A 10,886-nucleotide genomic window follows, 5' to 3' on the forward strand; every position below is an offset into this window, starting at 1 on the left:
GGTTGGCCTTTTGGAGCAGCTTGTCCATAAGCCCACCAGGGGATCAACAGTTTTGGATTGGGTGCTGTGTAATGAACCTGAGGCAATTCGGGAGCTAGAGGTAGTGGAATTGCTTGGAAGTAGTGATCATAATAGGATTGAGTTCAGTTTCAAACTTGAAAAGGAGAAGCTGGTATCAGGTGTATCAATATTTCAGTGGAACAAAGGAAATTACAGTGGTATGAGAGAGGAACTGGCCCAAGTTGATTGGAAAAGTAAGCTAGATGGAGGGATGGTAGAACAGAATTGGATGAAATTCCTACAAGAAATAAGGAAAGTGCAGGAAAAATATATTCCAGGAAAAAAAATCATGAATGGAAAAATGGCACAAATGTGGCTAACGAGAGAGGTTAAGGCGAAAATAAAAGCATAAGAGACAGTGTGCAAGCAACAAAAATTAGTGGGAAAACTGAGGACTGGACGACTTTTAAAAACTTACAAAAGGAAACTAAGAAAGTCATTAGGAAGGAAAAGATGAATTATGAAAGGAAGTTGGCAATTAATATAAAGGATACTAAGAGCTTTTTTAAATATGAAGAGTGAAAGAGTGACACAGGTAGATATAGGACCGATTGAATATGATGCTGGAGAAATTATAATGGGTAACAAAGAGATGGCAGAGGAACTAAATGAGTACTTTGCATCAGTCTTCGTAGTAGAAGATATTAGCAACATACCTGATAGCCAGAGGTCTTGGGGAATAGAATTGGGTACAATCAAGATTACTAGAGAGGAAGCTAAATGGACTAAGGATAGATAAGTCTCCCGGACTAGATAAGGTGCACCCACGGGTTCTGAAGGAGGTGGCTTTGGAGATTGTGGAGGCATTGGAAATGATCTTGAGGCCCAATCATTAAGGGTGCTTAAGGAGGAGATTGATAGGCATCTAATTGGTCAGGGTATCAAGGGATATGGGGAAAAAGTGGGCAATTGGAACTAGATGGGAGAATTGTTTAGCTCATGAGTGGCAGAGCAGACTCGATGGGCCGAATGACCTACTTCTGCTTCTTTGTCTTGTGAACAGGGAGAGAACCGCCTTTCTCCCGCTGAACGACTCTGGAGAATGAGAACGAGTGAGTGTTTATATTGTAGTCAGTCCGGCCACTTCCTTGCCACCTGTCCATATCCTTCTAATTCGCTTTGATTGCAGTGCACCTAATTCTCATCTAAGCCTGCAGCATAAATTTCCTAGCTTTGCATTTACTCATCGCCAGATCGCTGTTTTAGCCAGTGTGATAATTCACGTTCCCAGCTGCTTAGGATTGTGTATTCTAAGTTTTACTTTGGTACTGAGGTTTACCTGTATAACTCTGTCTCTCTGTCGATAAGTATTGCCTGCCATTTGCCTCTTCTGTTTACCAGTGAGCCCCAGCAACACTCCATGTCAAGTTAAGTGTTGCCTGCCATTTGCCTCTTCTGTTTACCAGTGAGCCCCAGCAACACTCCATGTCAAGTTAAGTGTTGCCTGCCGCTTGCCTCTTCTGTTTGCCGTTCAGCTCTAGCAATCCCGTTTCAAGTTAAGTTTTCCCTGCCTCCTGCTTTTCCAGTCATCTTCCTGTTTGTTGTTCAGCTCCAGCCATGCTCACACGCTGCATCCTACTCTATCTCTGTGCCAGTGTCCTGCATATTCACCCATATTCACCCATATTCACCCAATCCTTGCAACAGGATGTAAATAATATAAGGGTGACTCATAACTAATAACAGACCTTTGGTAATAAAACTCTCCAAGTAACATCAATCCTTCACCCATGTGTTCAAGCATTTCCAACTTATCTGATCCAAATCGTTTATAGCCTTCAGCTCACCCAACATCTTTACCAAATACAATATTTCCACCTAATGGGGCAACCGGTGTTATGCAGAATCCCAAAAAATACATACCCACTTACGAAGTGTCACAGTCAATCCAATGGATGCAACTAAGTTGTGCGGTCTTCACGAATGCAATGCATCAATGAGGCAGTCATTCCCCAGAGCAGTCATCTATTCACAGCTATTTTATCAGTCACTTTCCTTCAATGACAGGGTTACCAGGATATTACTTGGAAAGGAGGGCTTTACTGGATAGCCTGGGTTTACTCTCTCTGGAAGGTAGGGGGCTGAGGGATAAGCTTATGAAGTTTTATAAGAGTCTTTTTCCAAGGGTAGGGGAGTAGAAAACTAAAGGGCATTCCTCCCATGGAGCATAAGATACAAAAACATAAGGACACCTACTACCAGGCTCAGGGATGGTTTCTAACCCATTGCTATCAGACTCTTCATATGCGCTAAAGATGAACTATTGACAAGGGCCCTTGCACTTTGCCTACCAGCTCTGTACTTCCTTGTACATGTAACACTGAATTTGTCATTTCATTGTTTTTCCCCTGTTGTACTACCTTGGTGTAGTTGTGCATGGAACGGTCTATCTGGGTAGCATGCAAACAAAAACATTTCACTCTATCCTGTACATGTGACAATAATAAACCAGTGACCAGTTACCAACAGGTTTAATGTGAGGGGAAAAGATTTGAAGGGAATCTGAGAGCCAATTTTTTTTTCAGAGGTATGGAATGAGCTGCAGGAGGAAGTTTTGGAGCTAGATAGTATTGCAATGTTTAACAACCATCTGAACAGGTACTTGGAGAGGTAAGGAAGACAGGGATACAATCTAATGTGGGCAAATAAGATTGACATACAATTGAGTTGGACTGAAGGGCCCATTTCTGCACTGTTATGTAAGATTAGAAATGAGGATGTTAACTCATCATTGCATTAAGTTAAATTTCATTTGCAGCTCCCCATGGCATGAAGCAGACCATGCATTAGGACCTAGACAACTTCCAAGCATGGACAGATAAATGGCAAGTCACTATAGAGGTGTCAGCCAATGGACAGAGTCATAGAATCATACAGCTTGAACCATACACCTGTACAGCACAGTACAGGCCCTTCGGCCCACAATGTTGTGCCAACCCTTAAACCCTCCCTCCCATATACCCCCCGCCTTAAATTCCTCCATATACCTGTCTAGTAGTTTCTTAAATTTCACTAGTGTATCTGCCTCCACCATTGACTCAGGCAGTGTGTTCCACACGCCAACCACTCTCTGAGTAAAAAAAAAACTTTCCTCTAGCATCCCCCTTGAACTTCCCACTCCCTACCTTAAAGCCATGTCCTCTTGTACTGAGCAGTGTGCCCTGAGGAAGAGGCACTGGCTGTCCAATCTGTCTATTCCTCTTGATATCTTGTACACCTCTATCATGTCTCCTCTCACCCTCCTTCTCTCCAAAGAGTAAAGCCCTAGCTCCCTTAATCTCTGATCATAATCCATACTCTCTAAACCAGGCAGCATCCTGGTAAATCTCCTCTACCCTTTCCAATGCTTCCACATCCTTCCTATAGTGAGGCTGTCAAGCACCTATTCATTCTAATCCCACTTTCCAGCCTTCTACGCTGTAGCTTGTACTGGAGGAGGGCCAACTATGAGAGCATTAGCAGGACCTAACTGTGGTTGACTGCAACTCTATACAAAGTCAAAGAGACAGTTGGCAAGTGGGGAGGTCATATCCAGATTTTAGGGGGCAACATGTTCCTATTAGGGTGAAGGATAGATATCTCAAGTTCAGGGAACCCTGGCTGATGAGAAATACCAAGCTTCTGATAAGGAAAACAAATGAAGCACATAGCACAAGTATAAAATGTTTATGACCAGGCTTGAGGGAAATCAGGAGGGGAAACAATGATATTTGGTAGGCAAAGTTAAAGATAATCCCAAGAGATCTTTCAGTTCTATTAATGGTAAAATGAGTGACGAGGTGTGTGCTGAGAGATCTGTGCTCCACTTCTGCATGGGGCCACAGGGCAAAGCTGAGATTTTTAATATTCCTTCTCAATGCTTACTAAGGAGACCATAAGACATAGGAGCAGAATTAGGTCATTCAGCCCATTGAGTCTGCTCTGCCATTCAATTATGGTTGATCCTGGATTCCACTCAACTGCATACACCTGCCTTCTTGCCATATCCTTTAATGCTCTGACCAATCAGGAAACAATCAACTTCTGCCTTAAATATACCCACGGACTTGGCCTCCACCGCAGTCTGTGGCAGAGCATTCCACAGATTTCCTACACTCTGGCTAAAAAAAATTCCCTTCTTACCTCTGTTCTAAAGAGGCACTCAATTTTGAGGCTACACCCTCTAGTCTTGGATACCTCCACCATAGGAAACATCCTCTGCACATCCACCCTATCTAGTCCTTTCAACATTCAGAAGGTTTCAATGAGATACCCCAACCCATGCATTCTTCTAAATTCCAGTGAGTACAGGTCCAAAGCTGCCAAACATTCCTCATATGTTAAAAATTTCATGCCTGAAATCATCCTCGTGAACCTCTTCTGTACTCTCTCCAATGACAATACATCATTTCTGAGATAAGGGGCAATACTCCAAGCACGGCCTGACTAGTGTCTTATAAAGACTCAGCATCATTTTCTTGCTTTTATATTCTATTCCCCTTGAAATAAATGCCAACATTGCATTTGCCTTCTTTACCACAGACTCAACCTGTAAATTAACCTCCTGGGAGTCCTGCATGAGGACTCTCAAGTCCCTCTGCACATCTGATGTTTGAACCTTCTCCCCATTTAGATAATAGTCTGCACTATTGTTCCTTTTGCCAAAATTTTTACGTACTCGTGACACATGACAGTGGTACCCTTGTCACGTGACTGGGGTTGAAGCTTTACTGGACTTGAGGTAATGGTCTTGTGGTGGTGGAGTGATGTCATTTTCCCATCAGTAGAGGTCATGTGACAGGTTTTTTTTTTTACAGGGTATAAAAAGAGGACCCCTCCCTGTGAGGAGGGGCAGTTCATGGCTGGATTTGCCATGTTGACTTCATGCCACTGCGTGATTTAATGTGATGACGCAGTTTAGTTGAAAGGAAGTTTTATCTAATGCCTAAAGTTTAAAAGGTCATTTCCAGCAGTTTCTTTACAATACTGCTAGTTGAGAATCAGTGGAGAGTGAAGATCGGAGTTTGGGAGTTAAAGATCAAGGAGAATCGATTTCGACGGTGAAACAGGTTCGACCTTGTTTGATCCTTATTCGGAAGGAATTTGTTGACTGTTCTGGTGTTAATCCCTGCGAAATAGCAGAAAGGATTGGGAATAGTTCTCTAAAGGAAAGGTCAGTGCCTTTAAGCCATTTCATTTCGTAAATTCTTCACAGGAAAAAGTTCGATCTTGGGAACCGAAGCAACACAACGTGAAAGAGAATTTAAATCGTCTTAAGAAGTCTCTCCCTTAAATGGACTGTGAGCATTTTGAACTTTTGGCAGTACTACTTTAAAGAACTGTTTTTGCAACATCGCTTTAAGAACTGCTTAAGCTTCATTGCTTTAAGAACTGTTTAAGCTGCCGCACAGCAGCTGATTTCCAGTTACGTGAGTGATTTGTTTACTTATGGGGGTTTGTTATAGTGTTTAATAAATGTGTTATTTGTTATAAAAATTCCTGCCTGACACATTATATTTATTGTTGCCTGAATCCATAACATAAATATGGGGGCTGCGTCCGGATTGGATCATTTGAGTTTAAAATGCTTGTTAGATTTTGATTTGGTGTTTTGGAAAAGGGGAATACTTGATTCTTTTGTTTGGCTTGTGAGTGGTATTCGGCAACAATGAATATTGATGAGTTTCTGGTTTCACCAGGTGCAGAGTTAGTGAAGGCGAAAAAAACTGAGGTGTCTGAGACAGCTAGTAGATTGCAACTTAAAGGTATTTTGAAGACTACATTGAAGGCTGTAATACAGAGAAAAATCGCGTCACACTATGTGGATTCGGGTGATTTTGATGAATCGATTTTAGAGTTGTTTCCTATAAGTAATCTGGAGATGCAGTTGCAAATCGAACATATGAAGTTGGAGCATTGTAAGTTAGAAGCTGATCAGAAAAAAAGGGAATTTGAATATGCAATGATGGAATTAAGGTCTGGGAATCAGTCTTCTGGTTCTAAAAAGCTGTTTCTTGCTAGTCAAGAAATTAAATTTGTCCCACCATTTAGTGAAACAGAAGTGGAATGATATTTCCAACATTTTGAAACTACTGCTTGGATGTCAGAGTGGCCGAAAGATAAATGGTCAGTGTTGTTACAGAGTGTAATTAAAGGCAAAGCACAACAAGTTTACACAGCTTTAACTGTTGCGCAAGCACTTGATTATGATATTGTGAAAATGCATATTTTAAAAGCATACGAATTAGTTCCAGAAGCGTAGAGAAAGATTCAGAAGTTTGAAGAAGTCTGTGGAAAAGACTTGTGTGGAATTTGCCTATGATAAAGCTATGTGTTTTGAGAGATGGGTTTCTTCTAATAATGTAAATGAGGACTATGATACATTGAAAGAGCTGATTTTAATGGAGGAATTTAAAAGAAGCATTCCTGTTGAAGTAAGGACCTACTTGAATGAGAGGGATACTGATAAATTGCAGGACTGTGCTAGATTAGCTGATGAGTATGTTTTAATCCATAAGAATAAATTTCCTCAGGGCAGAATTTTTAAGAGGAGAAATAACATGGAGACTCAAGGTAAATCAGAAGTTAATGAGAAAGGTGAGGAGGAAGGAAAATCTGTGAAGGAAAGACAGTTTGGTCTTATTTGTAACTATTGTAAGAAACCTGGCCATGTAACTGTTTCAGATTGAAAAAGAAAGAGAAGGAAGCAGTTCCAGATGCTTGTGTGCAACATATTGAAGCACCTGTAAAATTACAGGGTTCGATAAACACAAATGAGGTTTTGTTAGAGTCTGACCAAGTTAGAAAGGGATATGATCATTTTATAACTGAAGGGTTTGTTTCCTTGAAAGAAGGATCTACTCTGGTGCCAATAAAAATCCTTAGGGATATTGGAGCTTCTCAATCACTGATGTTAGACAGTGTGTTGAAGCTTAATGGAGAGTCTGATACTGGTGAGGTAAATTACATAAGAGGTGTTGGGAGTGATTTTATGCCTGTACATTTACATAAAGTAAATTGAAAGTCAGGGTTAGTTACAGGATTTGTTAAAGTAGGATTACAACCTAGCTTACCTGTGAAGGATATTTCTTTATTGTTAGGTAATGACTTGGCAGGTGGACAAGTTTTTCTTGAAGTGCATTTGACAATGGAGTCAGAGGAACTAGAGATGAATTCTAACACAGATTCTTCCTGTGTTGTGACGAGAGCTATGGCTAAAAAGATTGATGCGCAGAATGAGGTTGTTACTCATGACTGTTCAACTCAGGATTCGAGTTTTGAGAATGTGTCAGAGACTTTCTTACCTTCATTGTTTGAACAAGATTCTTGGAGTAAGTCTGACTATGAAGATTTATCTCTGTCTCGGAAGGAGATGATAGCAGAGCAGAATAGAGACCCGGAGATTATAAAATTAAGAGAACAAGCTTTACTAGATAGTGAAATTGAGAAGGTGACAGTAGGATATTACTTGGAAAAAGGAGTGTTGATGAGGAAGTGGAGATCGCCTACAATTCCTGCAAGTGAGGAATGGAATGTTGTTTACCAGGTAGTTGTCCCTAAAGTTTATCGAAATGAGATTTTGACTTTAGCTCATAGTGTGCCTTTAGGTGGACATCAAGGGGTAAGGAAAACTGTGGACAAGATTTTAAAACATTTTTACTGGCCTGGTCTAAGAAAAGATGTGGCAATGTTTTGTAAAATGTGCCATACTTGTCAAATTGTGGGTAAATCAAATCAAGTTACACCAGAGGCTCCATTACAACCTATTCCAGCATTTGGTGAACTGTTTTCTAAAGTTATTGTAGATTGTGTTGGTCCATTACCAAAGACAAAAACTGGTTATCAGTACTTGTTGACTATCATGTGTACTTTGTCTAGGTTTCCAGAGGCAGTACCATTTAGGAATATATAAGCTAAAACTGACAAAGGCCCTTATAAAATTCTTTACTTATTTTGGATTACCTAAGGAGATACAAACTGATCAAGGCAGTAATTTGGGAGCTAAGCAAATCACTTTGTCTGCATACCATCCAGAGTCACAAGGTGCCTTGGAGAGGTTTCATTCTACCCTCAAGAATATGATTAGGACATATTGTGTGGAAAATGAAAATGATTGGGATGAGGGTATAAACTTACCTTTATTTGCAGTAAGGGAATCAGTACAGGAATCTTTAGGTTTCAGTCCATTTGAACTTGTGTTTGGGCATAGAGTTAGAGGATCTTTAGCTTTATTAAAAGAACAGTGGACTAGTAAGGAAATGCACACTAATTTGTTGGACTATGTTTTGAAATTTAAGGACAGGGTACATAAAGCTTGTAGCTTAGCCAAGGAAAATTTAAAATTGGCTCAGGAGAAAATGAAAACTTGGTATGATAAAGAAGCTAGGATGAGGATGTTTAAGCCTGGAGATAAGGTGTTGGTTCTTTTCCCAGTGCAAACGAATCCTTTACAAGCTAGATTTCATGGTCCTTATGAAATTGTGTCTAAAATCAATGATGTGGATTACGTGATTAAAAACTCCAGATCGTAGAAGGTCAACACAACTTTGCCATATAAATATGATAAAACCATATTTTGGGAAACAATCTGATACTGTGACTGTTGTGGTTAGTGAGAATGAGTTTGATTTAACTAGGAACATGATAGATGATTCATCTGACTTTCATTCTAAATCCAGCATTGTTTCTGTTAGGTTACCAAATTCAACCATTCTGGAAAATATTGATGAGAAATTAGTGCATTTACAGCTAGAGCAGAAACAACAGATGAAGGAATTAATTTTTAAATATAAGGAGTTGTTTCCAGATGTTCCAAGAAGGAACATCTTCACATGATGTAGATGTTGGAGATACCAAACCTATTAAACAACATCCATATAGGATGAACATGGAAAAATGTGAACTTGCTGAGAAAGAAATTGAATATATGTCAGAGAATAATATTATTAGACCTAACCCGAATTGGAGTTCACCCTGTGTTATGGTGCCAAAACCAGTTGGTAGTATTAGGTTTTGTACGGACTATAGGAAGGTGAATGCTGTAATGAAAACAGATGCAATTCCTAGAGTAGATGATTGTGTAGATAAAGTTGGAAAAGCAAAGTTCCTTACAAAGATTGATTTATTGAAAGGGTATTGGTGTGTTCCATTAAAAGAACAGAGGTAGAGAGATTTCTGCATTTGTAACTCCATCTGGGCTATATGAATATAATGTTCTTCCATTTGGGATGAAGAATGCCCCAGGTACTTTCCAGAGGATGATTAACTCTGTGATTCAGGGATTGAAAGATACTGATGCTTATATTGATGATTTAGTGACAGGAAATGATGCTTGGGAAGCACACATTATTGCAGTGGAGAAAGGCTTTCAAAAGCTAACTTAACTATTAACTTGGCTAAGAGTGAATTTGGACATGCCACTGTGACCTACCTTGGTTATGTTGTGGGTCAAGGTAAGGTAGCTCCTGTTCAGGCAAAAGTTTGGGCAATTTTAGAGATTCCCACTCCAATGGGGAAAAAAACTCTCAGAAGATTCTTGGGAATGGTAGGATATTATCGGAAATTTTGTAAGAATTTTGCTAATGTTGCCCTTCCATTAACTAACCTTCTGCGGAAGAATGAGAAGTTTGTATGGACGGTGCCTTGTCAAGAAGCATTTGAAAAATTGAAAACAATGATATGTCAGCAACCTGTGCTTAAGGCACCTGACTTTGAAAAACCTTTTTCATTAGCTGTAGATGCTAGTGATGAGGCTGCAGGAGCAGTATTAATGCAAAGGAATGAGGGAGATGAGGTTGATCATCCAGTAGCTTACTTTTCTAAGAAATTTAATAAGCATCAAAGAAACTATTCGACAATAGAGAAGGAATTGTTATCTCTTGTTTTAGCTTTGGAATATTTTGAGGTATATGTTAGTACAACTCAGAAACCACTTATTGTTTACACTGATCATAATCCGTTAGTTTTTCTGAGTAAGATGAAAAACAAAAACAGAAGATTATTAAATTGGAGTCTGATGTTACAAGAGTACAATATTGTGATAACTCATTAAAGGTAAAGATAATGTGGTTGCTGATTGTCTATCTCAATGTTGAATGTACAATGTAATTTTTTATGGAGTGGTTTTTTTCAATTGTAACACTCCTACTGTATTGTGAGTTGTAAGATGTTATATGATGGTATTGTATATTGTGTGTGTTATAAAATTTATATTTGTTTTTCTTGTAAATTTTTGAAATTTTTGTTCTTGTCAGACCAAAAATGTTTTTTTTGGAGGGAGGTGTTACGTACTTGTGACACGTGACAGTGGTACCCTTGTCATGTGACTGGGGTTGAAGCTATACTGGACTTGAGGTAATGGTCTTGTGGTGGTGGAGTGATGTCATTTTCCCATCAGTAGAGGTCATGTGACAGGTTTTTTTTTTACAGGGTATAAAAAGAGGACCCCTCCCTGTGAGGAGGGGCAGTTCATGGCTGGATTTGCCATGTTGACCATGCCACTGCATGATTTAATGTGATGATGCAGTTTAGTTGAAAGATGAAGTTTTATCTAAAGCCTAAAGTTTAAAAGGTCATTTCCAGCAGTTTCTTTACAATACTTCTAGTTGAGAATCAGTGGCGAGTGAAGATCGGAGTTTGGGAGTTAAAGATCAAGGAGAATCGATTTCGACGGTGAAACAGGTTCGACCTTGTTTGATCCTTATTCGGAAGGAATTTGTTGACTGTTCTGGTGTTAATCCCTGCGAAATAGCAGAAAGGATTGGGAATAGTTCTGTAAAGGAAAGGTCAGTGCCTTTAAGCCATTTCGTTTCATAAATTCTTTGTGGGAAAAAGTTCGATCTTGGGAA

The sequence above is a fragment of the Hypanus sabinus genome, chromosome 10 (genome assembly GCF_030144855.1).
Source record: "Hypanus sabinus isolate sHypSab1 chromosome 10, sHypSab1.hap1, whole genome shotgun sequence".
In the NCBI taxonomy this organism is placed as follows: Eukaryota; Metazoa; Chordata; class Chondrichthyes; order Myliobatiformes; family Dasyatidae; genus Hypanus; species Hypanus sabinus.